Raw genomic sequence first — 19,159 nt, 5'->3', positions numbered from 1 at the left:
CTTTGTGTTTGTTATTAGCTGCTATTTGGGCACCTCCATGTTTGGTGCGTAAATATTGATAATTGATATATCTTCTTGTTAGATTGTTCCCTTTCTGATTATGTAGCATCCTTTTCTGTCTCTCGTTACAGTCTTTGTTTTAAAATCTATTTTGTCTAAGTATTGCTACTCTAGCTTACTTTCCTTTTCCATGTGCATAATAAATGCTTTTCCATCCCTTCAACTTCCTTCATTTTGCTGGTTTTGTATTTTGTTTATTCTCTTTTTATTCCCTCAAATGTAGATTAGCTTACACGTTTGAGGGTTTTTGTTTTTGTTTTTGTTGTGATCTTTGAGGTAGACCTGTATTGCTATAAACTTAGTAAGGTAAGTCTAGTGTAGAACTTACTGAAGGGTGGCCGTTGGTTGTAACACAAGTAGTTTCTCATGTCTCAGCTGGATTCTCAGGATGTTAATTACTTGTTAACTTTGTATCTATACCATGGGTTCAGGGTGGACTAGAATTCTATACTTTCCCACAATGCTTGATTTCCACTACTTCTATTCTGCTTTCATTTCTTTTATAACTACTCTTTGGTAAACCATGAGTACTCTCTACATGACATAGTCCAAGCCTGAGCCAAGAACTAATGACAATCTTCCACACAGAACTATTTGAATCTCCTCTTATAGCTCCTTATTTTTCAGAGCTGCACTCAACAAATTTCAACAGATTCAGCTGCTCTAAATTCAAATCTCTCCCACCTCAAATACAACGTAGTGCCATATTCTGATTCATCCCTGGCCCCTGTGCCATTAGCAGGAAATTGTACCTAGCCCGAGAGCCAAGACCATCTGAAGCCCCTTACTGAGTTTCTTTCTATTCTCTCAATGCTGCAGTATTTGTTTCTTTTATAATACTTAAACAAATGCTTTATATTTTTGTTCACGTCATGATTTTTTTTAAGGCAAGAACATTAGCTTGGTGCCAGTTACTCTATCATACCTGGAAGCAGAGGTCTTAAGTAATTTTAAGCCTCTGTGACAATAATCACATCTCATCTTCAGTCTCTTTAAGTACTATCTCAGATGATAAAGATCTTAAAATCCAAATTTTTTTCTAAAACACTATGGTCAGGTCAGTAAAAGAAAAGTTATCATTTTTCTCTTTGATGTATTTCCTATGACCATGTGGAAAACAGGTGGGAAGTAACGAACCCTTTCTGAAACTAATTTTATTATTTGTAGAATGGGTCTCAAATTCTAACTTTACAGTTTTGTTGTTTAAATTGTACCACATGACTGCATACACATACATTAAAAGGTAGTAAGTTCCTGACGTATACTAGATATTCAATAAAAGGAATCTCTTTTTTAGAAGCAGAATGCTAGACTAGGGAAACCCTTGAAATTTGTTACATTCCCCAAAATAATGCTTCTTAAATCATTAGTTTATACTTTTTACTGTTTTACCAAATGTTTGAAGAATTGCCACATAATTCTATGCAGGTTTATGATGTAAATATTGTTTTACCCATTACAAAATTGATGAAACAGATACTTAGAGTTCAAGAAATTTGTCCAAAATTTAACAGCAAAAGGTTACTGTATAATACCAAAATCAAGTTCCTTAGACTACTAATGTCTTTCTACCCCTTCTTCAGGTATAATTTTCCAGCATAGAGGGAGTAAGATCCACTGAACATATCCTAACACAAAATACATGTATTACTATCAGATGGAATAGTAAATATAAATGTTTTCATGGCTATACTGTGGACTTTCTCCTCCCTTCATAGAGTAGTAGAAATCTAATTAACCTCTACTAGTATTGGAGGAATTAAAAGCATCTCAAACTATTCTCCTTTGGAAGCTAAAAAAAAATTCAGCTGGATACTCTCTGAAACAGTCAAACATAGTCTTTTGATGGAAACATAAATAAAAGGCCTGCTAGTCAATGACCTAAAGATCTCTGAACGCAATTTCTAAAGATTTCTGAATGAACATGATTTCCATTTCTTCCTCTGTAGTATCATTAACTCTAGTTAATTCAGCAATGCTGGAGCCTAGGAAAGCATTGCCTTTTCATGTGTATCTCTAAGGGTAATTTCTTCTTCAAGCATATAATTGCCTAAGACACTAAACTAGGAAATACAATTTTGAATTTAAAGACGAACCCAGCTTGCACAAACATGCAGTAACTGTTTTAGAATAAGTGAGTTCACCATTAACCCCCTTACATATTATGGCTTAGTCTTATTATAATTCTGCTGTCTAAAGTGTGATTCGAAACGGAACATAAGTTGTTAAAGTGGCTAACATGTAAAACCCAACATGCAAAACCAACAGGACACTTACCAGTTAATTTGGCGTCATTGGAATATCTATTAAAATGTAAACTCTTTACTCTTCCCGTAAGCGGCCTGAGGTGATCTCTGAAAATGGTTCGCTATTCACTTGACCCGGAAAACCGGACAAAATCATGCAAATCAAGAGGTTCAAATCTTCGTGTTCACTTTAAGAACACCCGTGAGACTGCCCAGGCATCAAGGGTATGCATATCCGGAAAGCCACCACGTATCTTAAGGATGTCGCTCTGCAGAAGCCGTGTGTGCCGCTCCGCCGCCACGGTGGTGGAGTCGGGAGGTGTGCCCAGGCCAAACAGCGGGGCTGGACACAGGGTCGGTGGCCCAAAAAGAGCGCCGAAATTTTACTGCACGTGCTTAAAAATGCCGAGAGTAATGCTGAACTTAAGGGTTTAGATGTAGATTCTCTGGCCATTGAGCACATCCAGGTGAACAAAGCCCCCAAGATGCAGCGTAGAACTCACAGGGCTCATGGTCGGATTAACCCGTACGTGAGCTCTCCCTGCCACAGTGAGATGATCCTCTCACTGAAAAAGAGCAGATTGTTCCTAAACCAGAAGAGGAAGTTGCACAGAAGAAAAAGATAGCCCAGAAGAAACTGAAGAAACAAAAATTTATGGCCCGGGAGTAAATTCTGGATAAAATACATGCAAATAAAAGTAAAAACAGAATGCTGGTTGTCTTTATTATTAAACATATTTTAAGCATCCTTTAAAAATTCATAAGTTATAAAACTGAATACTGATTGGATATAGGTTGGGTTGAGAATTCAATATAAGTTGTTAGGATGAAGAGTGAGTGGAGGTAAAGATGAAACATGAGTATCTGATAATTGTTGAATCTGAGTTATAGATCCATTGTTGTTTATTAAAGTATTCTTTTCTTATGTCTATTTCTTTAAAAAAAATACCAAATTATAACATGACAGCTATATCCCTCTCTATAGCCACTTGTGAGAAAACCCAGGCGATAAAGTCTTATTAGGGAATGAATACAAAAGTCTAAGTAAAATATAGCTAAGGATGGATAGGGTAAGTTGTAACATGAGGATAATCAAAGCTAAGCACTGACACATAAAAAATTTTATATAAGTAAGACCAAAGAGAGGAAAATAAAACAAGGAAAAATAGCAATTTAAAGAAGCTGGAGGAAAGAAGAAAATAAAATTCAAATAGGTATAAGGCAGGGTGCTAATGGTTTAGGGTAGAGCACAGAATATTATTGTAAGCTCCTGCTGAGACCATTTGGTTGAAACTCAAAATCATGAAATCCAGACTGATGGGGTCATTTCTTCATTGAGGCAGGTTGCAGGTGGCAGAGCAGGCAGACTTTGTTTGCTTTCGATAGGCTCATATTTGGACAGGGTAGGGGGTAAAAATAAAGATTCCTGTTGGAGTTGGTGTTAATCCATTTTATGACAATCTCTATTACAGTTCATCTCTTTCTCTCATTTGATCTCCTCTGTACCGCTGTCCCATGTATCCTTGGCATTCATGCCTTCCAAATATTTTCTCTCCATTGAATGTTATATTTTGATTATTTTTTATATCTGTGCATTTTACCAAATATTGGCTTTGTCTCTGCTGAATCACATTTTCTTTAAAAAAAGCTTATTTTTAACCACATGGGATGGCTAGATAGTATTTATTTGTCCTTGCTAATTTTTACACCTCCTTCTCATTTTCTATATTTATATTTTTACATTATATAACTTTGCCCTTCAGAAAGTCAAATGTACTCGGTAATGCTTTTTTCTCACGAACCACTGCCAAGTCCCATGGGTTTGAGGTTGAGTTGTTCAAAGGACTAAGTAATAATGTAGAACATTTTTCCTCATTGTGCCAGAAAAATAGTGTTTTATCAATCCTATAAAACATCATTAGAATTAAAATGTGGCTTTCATAGTTTTCTAATTAATTTTCCCAATTAAGTTACACAATATAAACATTTACTGATACTATTGGCTGTACTTTTACCTGTGGCTTTACAGAAATAAGAAACACAAAGTTTTTTAGACTAGAGTTTCTGATATTTTTATATTAATGTATTATTATGTCAGTGTTAGCATGCATTTACATGCTTTTAGAACTTTTAAACTATTAATGTATTAAAGTATTAGGTTTATCTCAGATCATTCATATTTTCTCATTTTTCCTAACTGAATGTGATGAACGTCAGTCTCCCTGAAAACTAACTGGTCAGAGAGAAAAAACATGCTTCAACAACTAAGCAGAACCATATTAGAATGAATATTGAACTAACTTACTTGTAGACAGTATTTTCATAAGCTATGAATAAAATAATTTTGCACCACGTTATAAAACATTCACACACACACACACACACACACACACACACCATGGCAATTCTATCACCAAAAATTTTAAATTATGTAATAATGAAGTTTTAAAAACCATTCAACTCTATATTGGTATTCTCACTTGTGAAGGTCTTCTCTGCTTCCTAGACTGGAAAACTCTTGGAGAGGTGACAACACAGGAAAATTTATTCTTTCCATTGCACTTAAAATATAGTTGTCTGAGAGGTGTAAAAACATAAAAAAAATCTTTAGAAGAATTCAGAAGTTTTCAATACCTCATATGGTTAAAAATAATATTTTTGTGTTAATCAACAAAAGAAATATACATTGACTTTGGGGATAATACACTCACAATATATCTTCTTTCAAATTCTGAGAATGATATCCTGTTAGAGCCCAAAGGTGAAGAAAACCTCAAAAACACCCCAATATTATCAAAACTGCAACATTAAATGTGTGCTTTAGTAAATAAGTTATTTTTATTATTTTTGTTTTAATTTTTACACTTCTTAGGTAAATATGGATTGTTTCTGTGGCTTATTGGGTATTACCATTTACCATTTTGGAGATAGGATAAAGCCAAATAGTCTTAATTTTTGCTGAAGAACAAACAGAGAAAAACAAAGTAGAACAATATTTGGGAGGATGAATCTAAGACTAAAGGTTTTGACTTGTAGGTAGACAATAATTGGTTTTCTTAAAATTAAAAAGTTATACAATAAAATTAAACCGTTTATAGAGCTTGCTAACTAGATATCCTACACTTTGTGTAGTTTCCCCTTGGTAGAAGCAAAAGAATTCAAGTTATAAGAGAAACAATTTGGAAATTTTATTCAGTCATTATAATTTATTTCTCATCCTTCTAACTGGAGGTTGTACAACTGTAAATAAGAGGTAAATATGGGCAGGTAGCCAAATGGTAGTTACTTATAATTTGAGGTTATTTGATGTGAAAATTTTTGCAATGAAAATTAATGGAAGCAAAAACTTACTGGTGATGTTTCTCAAGTTGTAATGGGAAAAGGAACTGGAATGCAAGAGAGTCAAATATGACTATGTGTCTAATTTTTGGTTAAGAAAGGAGAGATAAAGAGAAAACATACATTAAGGAAATAATTGCTGCATGTTTACCTTATTAGGCAGTCTAACAGAGTGATGATAATGGTCAGTGCTATACATATGAATTTTTGAGATTATGTGTATTATTTATGGTTATAGGTTCTCTTTATATGATAATAAAGAATATCTTCAGATTACTCCTTCAACAGATGAAAACTACACAAGCTTCCCTTGAGAAAGTTATTATAGAGATAGAAGTACAGTATCTTCTCATTACCTGCCTCAGTTATTCCACTAGCACATGTGGCTAGAAATGTTCACACATTAGAATTTTATGGAAGTGGAAAATTGTCATCATACAGTAAGCGTCTATAACTGAACCCTAATATTTTTCATATGCTTCAGAATGTTATTAAAATATGCAAAAAGGAAATGGGCAATTAAGATATAATTATCTTGATTTTTAAAAATACTCTATTGGGAACCAGATGATGAATTGTCATACATATTCATTTCTCTATTATTGAAAAATATCATATATTATAAACATTAACAATTAATTCATTAGTCATAACAGCAGTGTTCTCATTTGAAGTGATCTATTACTAATGATTTCAAAATTCAGAAACTCTAGGATCCCTTAATTATTAAGAGAATGATTGCACAAATATAAACTTAGTATATCAACCTAAAGGAATAAAGTTTCTAAAGTAACCTGCTATTTAAATACTTATAAGAAAGAAGATTTAAATATTGTTAAACAGGTATTCCTAAGTATTTTTGTATAAACACTTACTGATATATACCTTAAATAATGTTTAACTTAATATATCTATATCAAAAACATCACTATTTCAAAACAAAACAAATTTTTATTACTATAAGCATTTTAATTACTTTAATGATAAATGAAGCGTAGAATTTGTACATTTTATTTCACATTTGGGAATTTATTTTATTAAAACACATAACAGTTGGAAGTTTTTCCATTGATATGATCATCTTATATCAAACATCTGGCAAATAGCCCTGTGAGATTACTTAGAACAGACTCTACTTTTTTCCTCTTTGTCAGTAGGAGAGTATCAAAAAATGCATAAGTGATTTCTGAATAATTGAACACATTTTCATTTAGCAAACATATTTTTGGTGGCAGGATAGCAGACACTGAAAAAACAGAGATGAAGGACTGCCCAATCTGTCTAAAGCTGCCAGATAATCAATATTTGGGTGTTCAGATATTTATATTGATGCCTTATAATTTTAAGCCATGAAACCTTTGAGATAATTCCATTGATCAACTCCACGGTGCTATAAAAAGTAAATTCTCCACAGAGCTAGTAAAGAAGATAATTTGCTTTATTTAAAATTAATTAATTTATTATTTTCTTAATGTTTATTTTTGAGAGAGAGAGAGAGAGTACAGGCTAAGAGAGGATAGAGAGGGAGACACAGAATCCGAGGCAGGCTCCAGGCTCCAAGCTTCCAGCATAGAGCCTGACATAGGGCCCGAACCCACGAACCATGAGATCATGACCTAAACCAAAGTCAGTTGTTCAACTGACAGAGCCACTCAGGGACCCCTAAATTTATTTAATCCAAGTTCGTTAACATACACTGTAGATGATAGTTTGAATGGGAGCCCAGGTCTGCCTGACTCTCTATACAAAACTAGTGCTAAGAAAGCAGAGATAAATGTCTAAATATTCTGTATTCTTATGTTTCAGAAAGTTTTTCTGTGAATAAATCTTTTACCAAAGCCACAATAAGCACCAAAGTCTCATGACCTTTAATTATGGGGATGACATAAGAAAAAGTACAGAAATCAAAGAAGCAGATATGCTGTTATGGTAACAAGTTTCCCTTGTTCCAAAAAAGTAATTGATATATTCACCTTTACCAAATCAAACTAACTCTGAGACTTCATGGAGACTTTCGTTTTCCACCTGGACAACTAATTGTAGAATTTACCTTTGTTCTCAATTTTTATCTGAGGAAGTTAGTCAGGAACGTGTTTACACTGGGTGATGAAGCTTCTTTCCTTTTAGAATTAGGGAAACTATAAATTTTAAATGCATTCTAAGCTTATAAAATAAAAATCAAGTGGAATGTTTTCCATTTGTATTTTTTAGTTAGGGAAATATTTCAGGCTGTTTCAACATTTTTATTGTAAGAGATTGCTTTTAAATATTTCTGGATTTTGTAATGAATCTTCTGTTACACAAATTTTTTGTTCCTAACAAATTCATGAAAGTGTAATTATCCATTCTGTATATGAGGGACTCTGTTTCTTGATACGTAAGACTGAGCATTTGATCCCTACATGAGCCAGTTGACAGTACAGAGAGCATATTCTTGGACAGAGAGCACTTTTAATCTGCTTACTAGTCAACTTCAAGGAAAACTAGATTAAAACAGTAGTTAATGGAGTCCATCTACTATGCAAAAGAAAAACCAAAACACAAGTTACACTAGTAGTGAAGGACTAGCAAACTGTCCTTCAAAATATACAAAGAGATGTTTATTTTAATGTTACACAAAATGGGATTTTCAATAATAGTTGTATTAAATGCATTTGACTCTCTCACAATGATTGTAGAGTAAGAGTGGAGAGAATGTTTAGGGCTGTTCAGTGAATTTGGTGTGTAAATCTATAAATCGAGAAGAGTTAGACATAATCTTGTTCTTCCCATCAGTTTGAATATTGGAGGAGGTTTCAACTGGGCCATTCTTTCCTTCTAAAGTTCCAAAATACTTATAAGGGAAAGCTTTTATGGTAATCAGTGTATGAGATAGTCTTTTTCACATAAATAAGATTCCCAGTACAACATATTTTTCTAATCAATGGTCACTATCCAAAACGCATCCGTAAATTATTACAATACTGCATTTTTAAATCAGATGTTCTTTTGGCTCCAATTGGCTCTTATATAGTCAAGTAGTTTCAGTAAGAAATATTTTTTCTACAGTTAAATTTTCATAATATAATGTCACTTGCTGAAATGTACATGGGAAAACTACTAGTCTTTCTAAACCTCACTTTTACCCTTGATGATGATTAATAATTCTAATTACAATGAATTGTTTTCAGACTTAGGTAGATAATATATGTGAAATCATCTAAGTTAGTACTCAGAAAGTGGTGGACACAAAATATTCTGTGCATATATATACATAATATTTAACCCTTATAGTATTATATAAATTATATTTAATCTCAGAATATTGATGAATATGAGACAAAAGACCTTTAACAAAATTCCATTGAATTACATTTTTAATCACAAAATATTTATTTTATTTAATGGCAAACTATATGAATTAATATGTCCATATTAGTTCATCTGTTTTACTATTTTAATAAATTGAATAATCTACTTTTAGTTGATCTATTTTTCAGTGTCTAAAAAGTTGTCTGACATTTTGAACAGCTTATTTATTGTGAATTCTTCAGCTTATTTATTGTGAATATTATAATCTTATTTTCTATTTTATATACATGTTTCATTTTAGCAAAGTTCTGACTTAATTACCTTTTTTGATTAACTGAAAAAGTTATAATTTCACTTTCTAAGAGGGAAAAGAATTGAAACTTAGAAATGAAAAGTCAAGAAAAATAATCAATGAAATAACTAATAATGAAAATGCCATCTGCATACAATGTAAATTATATTTTCTAAGATAAGTAAAATATTTAATAGGAAAAATTACTTGATTAAATGCTTACATGGAAACTTTAAGAAATAATGCACTACTTCTACATAGGTACTGGATAACTGTTTATAAATGCCCATTATTTATTGTATCTCCTTCTTTTGTCCTTGGGCTAATTTGGGAATATCTGATAAATCATAATGTATTATTTACCACTGTATGTATATGTATTACATTTTAATATGAAATAAATTATTATTATTTATTTATAGGAATGCTTAACACACCTTTTGTGAGAGTCCAAAGGCACCTTAATTTCTTTTTAAATAATTAAACTGAACAAATGGGTATAGGAACACCTTTGCAATGAATAGGTGTAACATACATAAGTATCCAAGCAGTAGAACCAGATTCTGAGTATTTTTGTTGATCTGTCAGTTGTAATTATATCTCCTCATAACCTTTCCAATGTCATAGTACTTAAAAATTTTTAAATTATCGTGCAAGTTTTTGAATTACATTTTAAGAGGTCAGTTTTTTGAAGAGAGAGACAACAGTTCTTTATATTCTCTGCACCTCCTCAATATCCTACACTTAATAAATGTTGAATGAATGCGTAGATTGAATGAATAAATTAGAACTTGCTTACAGTGTTAATATTTTGGAATATAATAACAATTATTTTTTTAAATAATAAAGGAAACCTCCAGAGGATATTTATAGTTATTTCTACTGACTTACCTTGGAAATTTAACTGTTACCCTGATTACAGATAACTATTCTGTGAACTTTCTGTGACTTCTCTCTTTATATTACTAACACGAGAACCCTCTAAATCAGTTTTTAAACATTTCATATGTGCATTTCTAGGTATGCTTACAACCCCAGTAACCCAATACCTATTGTTTTATTGCTTTGATCAAAAAATATCAAGTATTTACATGAGAGTAAGCATTTGATCCCCTAAAGATGACAAGTAGAGTAGGATATCTGTGTAATGGGGACTCATATAGGTTAGAAGAGCAGAAACCTGTCTCCATGGAATAATTTTAGCACATAAATGTCTCAGTCACATTATCTAAAATAGAAAGTGGATGAAATTAAAAGAGTTGACATTTCACAGAATGATTGCAAAATCACATGTGCAGGTCTAAAAACTAGCTGCAAAATTACTTGATAAGGGAAAAAAATAAGAATCCCATGTGAGAGAAAGATCTGAGAGTTTTAATAAACTCACTATAAAGAAAAAGTAGCAGTGGCTACCCCAAAAAACAGAATTGTAGGAAGCATGGATATAAGTGTGAAATATAGGAATAATACATAATGTTTTATTGTATATGTTTTAGTTTTTGACTAATTGAAAATAAACAATATAATTTGATATTTTATTCTAATATATTATTTTCTGCTTCAGTAAAATGATCTGTTAGCTATATTGATGTTGTTGCTTTTTGCCCCTCATTTTACAAAAACATACTTTTTTATTCATCATAACGTCACAAACTCTTTGTCTAGCTATTAAAATAATTATGTTCATATAGTAAACTTACAAATGTGATTTTTCATTTTTTTCAAGATTTCCATTTTACCTTGGTGACAATTACTCTTCCTTCAGTATTTCATTGGCTTTTTGAAACATAAATCATATTTCTATTGGCTTTTATCTTTCAAATATAATTATTATTTGAGAACATAGATAAATTCATTTAGAACAACCAGTTTTGGATATCAGGGATAGGCATTTTCAAAGCTTTTGAAATTATTACTTTCTATATTTGAAAACTATAACCAGTAGAAGAGATCATTGATATTATTTTGGACAGTTACTATAAATGAATGCCCTTAAAAATTTAATATAAATTTGCATTCCTTTGAAATGCAAATAGTATTTTTTTCAGAATAGTTTTTTGGTTTTTTTTAAATTTTTTAATGTTTGTTTATTTTTGAGAGAGATAGGGAAAAAATAGGAGAGGGGCAGAGAGAGGGGGACACAGAATCTGAGGCAGTGTCCAGGCTCTGAGCTGTCAACATAGAGCCTGACGCGGGGCTCAAACTCACAGACTGTGAGATCATGACCTGAGTCAAAGTCGGACACTTAACCGACTGAGCCACCCAGGGGTCCCAGAATAATTTTTAAATCTTGCTTAGTTTTCTATACTTTACAAAGTGCATGTGTTTTTTTCTATTCGTCCATTCAGGCTGCTACAGTGAAATACCATAGACTGGGTGATATGCCAACAACAGAAAGTTACTTTTCACAGTCTTGAGGGCAGAACTGAAAGATCAGAATGAGACATGGTCAGCTCCTGGTGGGATGCAGACTGACTTCGAACCTTATAACCTCACATCCTGGGAAGAAAGTGAACTGGCTCTCTTCTCTCCTAAAAGCACTAATACCACGTATAGGGACTCGATCTTCATTAACTAATTACTTCCCAGGAGCCTCACTTTCAACTGCCATTATTTGGGAGTTGAATTTTAACATATGAATTGGGCTGGTGGACACTAACATTTGGCCCCTAACATTGTCCTTAGTACTAATCATAAGGGAAGTTTTAAATACAAAAATGTCAATATTCAACTACCTTAAATCACTTAATGTTAAAAACAGATATACCACATATATATATGTAAAAATATATATATGTATAACATAAAACAAAGTACAGAAATGATTTATAAATTATTTAAAATAACTTAAATATATATTTATAATTTCTGACAAAACCATGTATATAAATATATATATGCTGATTTTCATTATTTTTAACTGTGATAAAACAATTTCAAATAAAGCTTGCTTGAAATGTCACAAATAGGATACTTACTTTAAAACTTTTCTAAAATAAATTCTAAAAAAAATACCTCTCCTAAATTCTCTGCATTAGAAAGCACTTAAACAAAATAATTTCTAAGTATGAAGAAATTATCTCTTAAATATTCCCTGTGATCCTATCTAAGCCACATAGCTGGATCATTCCCAGGCCAGTTGGAAGCAATGTCAGCCTTGGCAACCATTGTGACTGTTGGCATAATGCAGGTACCTGCTTCTGAAGAGTGCTCACATTGCTCAAGTCACAGTGTGTGGAGGTCTGCCAGATACACTAGATGATTTGGAGGAGGGGGCTGATGAAGAGGGAGGAAACAACAATAACAAAAACTACCACCACCTTCTTTTGGTTAAAAAATATATTTTTTTAATTTCTATTAAGATTTCTTTGATTCATGGATTTTTTAGAAATGTGCTCAGAGAAATGTGGTCACAGAAACACACTGTTAATTTCAATTGTTTTATATTTTTCATGGTTTGTTTTTGATCAGATTCTGGTATATCTTCTTACATGTGTGGGAGCTCATGAAAATCATATACATTCTGTTGTTTCTTTGTGTAGTGTTCTATAAATGCCTGTTAGAACCTGTTGATAGAAGGTGTTGTGCAGTTCTATATTTTTGAATTTGTAGGTTACCGTCCTTTGCCAACTTGGAAACATTTTTAGCCGTTACTTCCTCAACTATATTTTTTCAGCCCTACCCACTTTCTCCTTTCCTTCTGGAGTGCATATGACATAAACATCACATCTTTTATAATTTCCCAGATCTCTGAGTCTGTTAATTTTTATTTTTTCAATCTGTATTCAGAATGAGTAATTTCTATTACTCCATGTCCAAAGTTTATTGATTTTTCTGTCCCTTGCATTTTAATGTTTGTGTACTGAAGTAGTGACCATCATTCTTTTTAGATATATATTTAAGAGACAAATATTCAAATTCTAAAGGTAGGAGACCAAACCTGAAGTAGGTCATGTTTGTGGTAGCTTCCCTGGAATAATTAGAGAAGCTGATCTGTCTCATAAAGTATCTTCTTAGGTTCTTCTCCAGCCTTTTCATGCCCCACTGACCTACTATAGGAAATATTCACATTCTTTTAATTGTAATAGGAAAAGAATATATGATTGAGGCTACAATCAAAATTTAACATTTCCAGAGTATGATATTTTAGTTAATTCATTAAGAATATAATGGCACTAAAATTGAACTTCACTTGGCATATATTAACTAAGAAAAACAGGTACATAAAGATGTCACTAAAGATATTTACCTTATAAATGTAGGAATTCAGAATGAAAAAGCAACAGATACAACAGGAGGAAAGCAGGTTTTGAAATATAACATATTGAACTTTTACTGTTGAGCACAGTGGCCACATATAAATAGCAGAGTTGTGTCTCTTTCATTTACATATCAATTTACCATTAATAGCCTGTGATGATTTGCATTTTGTAAAAATTCTTTGGGAGGTATTTTTAATTAGAGGTCAAATTTCAGAAATTAAAATTTTTATTTCAAGTTGATCATTTTAAAATAAGATGTACTAATTGAACTCTGATGCCAATGAAATTTTTTTCTTTTTTTTCCTTTTCTTTTTTTTTTTTTTTCCAAGGGAGTGATCCCTTTGTTCTATTACACACAATAACCAGAGAGAGTGCTCTTAACCATTATGGTCACAGCCTTTAAATCATCAGATTATGCTATTGCTGAGTTGTATTCAATTGCCAATCTGCAGGTTTATTGACTTTAGCACCAAGAGCCTCAATTACTCCGAAAGGCAAACTTCTTACTTGCTTTATACCACCACTTCTCACTGAACTACAAACTTAAAGTTGGACTTCCTTGGAAGATGTACCTATCATCAGCCTGATAGAAATGATTGAGTTTTGTGTTTTTTCTCTCTTTTCAAAATCAGGTTTCTTTTGTCCAAGCAATTCTGAAAAACATAGAGAAGAAAGTAAATTTTCAGCCAAAATCATTCCATCAGTATTACTGCTTGTTTTCTAATAGTCCACAAATCTTCTGATAGACAGAAGTAAAATATAAGGCTATAAGAAGTAGAATAAACTGAAAAATGAATTTTCATATAGTTATTTTCAAGCTAAATTATATTAATCTTAAGAAAATTAAAATTTAATTATATATTGAAGTATAATTTAAAAAATGGTGTCATGAGTTTCACATGTACAATATAATAATTCATCAATTCTATACATTACTCAGTGCTTTTCACAATAAAGTTCTCAATCCCCTTCATCTATTTCTCCCATCCACTCACCCTCCACCCCTCTGGCAACCACTAATTTGTTTTCTGTATTTAAGAGACTGGGAAATTTTGTCTGTCTGTGTTTGTTTTTCCTTTGTTCATTTGTTTTTTAAATTCCGCATATTAATAGTCAAATGTTACTTATCTTTCTCTGACATATTGCATTTAATATTATGACTTTTAGGTTCATCCATGTGTTGCAAACAGCAAGATATTATTTTTATATGGCTAAGTAATATTCCATTATACACACACACTCACACACCTACATATACCTACCCTGCCCAACTTCTTCATCCATTCATCTATTGATGGACTCTTGGTTTGCTTTTATAATTTGGTTATTGTAAATAATGCTACAACAAACACAGGGATGTGTATAACTTTTCAAATTTGTGATTTTGTTATCTTTGGGCAAATACCCAGTAGTGGAATTACTAGATCATATGGTAGTTCTACTTTTCATTTTTGGAGGGACCTTCATACTGCTTTCCACAGTGGCTGAGTCAGTTTGCATTCCCACCAACAGTGCACAAGCATTCCTTTATCTCCAACACTTATTATTTCTTGTCCTTTTGATTCTGGCCATTTTGACAGGTGTAAGGTGATACCACATCATGGTTTGATTTGTATATTTCTGTTGAAAATAGTGATGTTGAGCATCTTTTCATGTCTCTATTAGCTATCTGTATGTCTTCTTTGGAGAAATGTCTATTCAGGTCCTCTGGCTATTCTCTAATTGGATTATTTGGGTGCTGAATTGCATAAGTTCTTTATATATTTTGGACATATACCCCTTGTTTGTTGTGACATTTGCAAGCATCTTTTCCCATGTAGTCGATTGCCTTCTTATTTTGTTGATGTTTCCCTTTCCTATGCAAAAGGTTTTGTTTTTCTTTTTTCCTTGTATTCCCAATAGTTTATTTTTGCTTTTGTCTCCCTTGACTGAGAAACAGATTTAGAAAAAGATGTTTATAGCCTATGTCAAAGAAATCACTTTCTGTGCTCTCTTCTAGAAGCTTCATGGCTTCAGGTCTCACTTTTAAGTCTTTAATCTGTTTTGAGTTGGTGTAAGAAAGTGGTCCAGTTTCATTCTTTCGTAGTTTTCTAGTTTTCTCAGCACCACTTGTTGAAGAGACTTTTTCCCAGTGGATATTTTTGCCTCCTTTGTCAAAGACTAATTAACCATATAATTGTTAATTTCTGGGATCTCTATTCTGTTTATTTCTGGGATCTCTATTCTGTTCCATACATCTATCTGCCCATTTTGGTGCCAGTACATACATGATGATTACAGCATCATAATAGATCTTGAAATCTGGGGTTGTGATACCTTCAGCTTTGCCCATTTTTCTGAAGATTGCTTTGGCTACTCAGGGTCTTTTGTGGTTTCATATGAATCTTAGGGTTATTTGTTCTAGTTCTTTGAAAAATGTTGATATTCTGATAGAAATTGTATTAATTCTGTACATTACTTAGAGGTGGTATGGATATTTTAACAATATTGGGTCTTCTAAATCAAAAGCATGAGATATATTTTCATTGGTTTATGTTATCTTCAATTTCTTACATCAATATTTTACATGTTTAGAGTGCATGTCTTTCACCTTTTTGATTAAGTTTATTTCTAGGTATTTTTTTAATAAACAATTTGGAATTGTTTTATTTCTCTTTCTGCTACTTCATTATTAATGTATAGAAATAAACAGATTTCTGTATAATCAGTATCCTTTGTTTTTGATGAATTTATCAATTCTAGTAGGGTGTGTGTGTGTGTGTGTGCATGGATGTGTTTTTGGTGGAGTCTTTAGGGGTTTCTAAATTTGGTATCATGACATCCGCCAATAGTGACAGTTTACCACTTTGGAAGCCTCTTATTTATTTTCTTGTCTGATTGCTGCAGCTAAAAGTTACAATACTATGTTGGGTGTAATTGACAGGAGTCAACATCTTTGTCTTGTTCCTGATCTTATAGCTCATCGTTGTTTGTTGTTTTTACCATTAAGCATGATGTTAGTTGTGGATTTTTCATATAGGAATTTTATTACTTTGAGGTATGTTCTTTCTCTACTTTGTTGTCAATTTTTTGAGAGTTTTTATAAGGAATTAATATTGTATTTTGTAATTTTTTTCTGTATGTATTGAAATAATCATGTGCTTTTATCCTTCCTCTTTTTAATGTGATATATCACATTGATTTATAAATATTGAACAACCCATGGATCCCTGGAAAATCTCACTTTTTTGTGGTGAATTATTTTTAATATATTGTAAGGTTTGATTTGCTAACATTTTGTTGAGAAATTTTTCTTCTGTGTTCATCAGCGATAGTGATGTATATTTTTATTTGTATTCTCTTTTCTTTTTCCCTCCCCTCCCCTTCCCTCTCCTTCCTTTCCCTTCCCTCTTGCTTGCTTGCTTGATTTCTTGCTTGCTTTCTTGCTTTCTTCTTTTAATGGTGAAGCCATCTGGTTCTGGACTTTTGTTTGTTGGGAGCTTTTGATTACTGATTCAATTTCACTGCTAGTAATCAGTCTGTTAAATTTTTATTGCTTCTGATTCAGTTTTGGAATATCTTCCTAGGAATTTATCCATTTCTTCTAAGTGTCCTTTATGTTCTTGTGGTGTTAATTTTTACTTCTCCTTCATTTCTGATTTTACTTAGTTGAGTCCTCTCTTTTTCTTGATGAGTCTGGATAAAGGTTTATCAATTTTGTTTATCATTTCAAAGAACCAACTCCTGGTTTCATTGAATTTTTCTGTTTTTTTAAAGCCTCTATTTCATTTATTTTTGCTTTGCTTTATTTTTTTATTATTTTTTTTCCTTCTACAGCGTTGGGCTTTACTCATTCTTTTTGTAACTCCTTTAGGTGCAACATCAGATTTTTATTTGTTTTTTCATTGTTGTTTGAGGTAGGTCTTTATGTTTTAAACTTCCCTCTTAGAACAGCTTTTACTGTGTCTCAAAATTCTGGACTGTTGTGATTTCATTTCATTTTGTCTCCATGTATTATTTATTCCTCCTTTGATTCTTGGTTGACCCATTAATTGTTCAGTAGTATGATATTTAACATCCAGATATTTATGTTCTTTCTTGGTGTTCTTAAAATCAATTTAAAAATGTCATGGGTTTCAAAAAACGTTCACCTGAGAAATTATATTCCAATAATTAAATATGGAATAAATTAAATACCCACTCATATATGGAGATTTAGTAACAGAAGGTAACTATTTCAGCTTCAAATGATTCAAGACTAATAATACTATAATGGGCAATAATAGGACTTCTGAAACTTGAGGTGTGTAACTGTTATATTTTTAATTAAAGTGAAATTTTGGTAATATAAGGTCTAAAGTGGCAAAATAAAGCACCTTTTAAGATTATGTTTTAACATAATCTTAAATTGATGTTCTAACAATTCATATCTGCCTTATTTTCATATATTACATCATATGTTCTATCCTTTAGAAAGATATTAAAAAATATGTGGCAAAATGAATTATGTCTAAAAAATACCAGACTCTCTTAAATATATCTGATAGTGGCACATAAAATGAGATTTTCAGTGCAAACTGATGCCTACAAAGACAATCATATCTCTGAAGCAAAAGTCCCATTTACTTTAATTTTGTAACAGCTTTATTGAGATATGATTTATACGCTATAATATCCAGTCACTTAATGTGTTTTGTTTTGTTTTGCTTTGTTTTACTAGACTCATAGTGTTTGCAACCATCACTGCATCAATTTCAGGAATTTTTTCCAAAAATAAACCAAAATTTTTTTAATGGCACACCTAATCATCCCCCATTTCCTCTCCATGATAGGTAACTACCAATCTACTTTCTGTCTATACAGATTTGCCTATTCTGGACATTTGATATAAATAAAGTCATAAATATGTAGTAATTTCACTCACATAATATTTTCAAGTCTCATCCATGTTGTAGCATGTACTTTTCTTTATTCATTTTATTACTAATATCCCTTTGTGTGAACATACCACATTTTGTTTATTCATTCATTTGGTTGTGGGGCATTTAAGTGTATCCAACCCTTGACTATTATGAGTAATGTTGTTATAATTTTCATGCATAATTTTTCCAGTGTTTTCATTTTCAGGGATATACTTAGGAGTAGAATTAGTAGGTCTCATGGTCACTCCGTATTTAACATTTTGAGTTACTGGCAGACTATTCTCCAAGGTGTCTGAACCATTTTGTAGTTTCACCTACAGTATGATGGTTTTGATTTCTCCACATCCTTGTGCAGTCTTATTATTATCTTTTTTATAATAGTCATCCTAGTAACTATGAAGTTGCATCTTATTATGGTTTGATATGCATTTCCCTAATGATTAGTGCCTCTGTCATTTGCATATCTCTTTACAGAGATGTCCATTCAATTATTTTGTCCACCTCTAATTGGATTACTTCTCTCTTAATATTGAATGGTAAGAGTTTATTTATGCTAGAAACAAGTCCCTTATGAGCTATGATTTGAAAATATATTTAGGATTTCATGTGTTTCTTTTTACTTTCTTGATAGTGTCCTTTTTTTTTTAGCTTTTTCTCACTTTATTTATTTTTTCCCATAATATTTTATTGTCAAATTGTTTTCCATACAACACCCAGTGCTCTTCCCCTCAAGTGCCCTCCACCATCACCACCACCTGTCTTCCCCCC

At 32.0% G+C, this 19,159-nt stretch overlaps 1 pseudogene; it reads left to right on the top strand.

Moving 5' to 3' along the window:
* Positions 1-2,401: 2,401 nt before the first annotated feature.
* Positions 2,402-3,016, top strand: LOC115287595 (annotated as a pseudogene).
* The last annotated feature ends 16,143 nt before the right edge of the window (positions 3,017-19,159 follow it).

The sequence above is a fragment of the Suricata suricatta genome, chromosome 3 (genome assembly GCF_006229205.1).
Source record: "Suricata suricatta isolate VVHF042 chromosome 3, meerkat_22Aug2017_6uvM2_HiC, whole genome shotgun sequence".
Taxonomy (NCBI): Eukaryota; Metazoa; Chordata; class Mammalia; order Carnivora; family Herpestidae; genus Suricata; species Suricata suricatta.
This window is presented reverse-complemented; position numbering and strand designations above follow the sequence as displayed.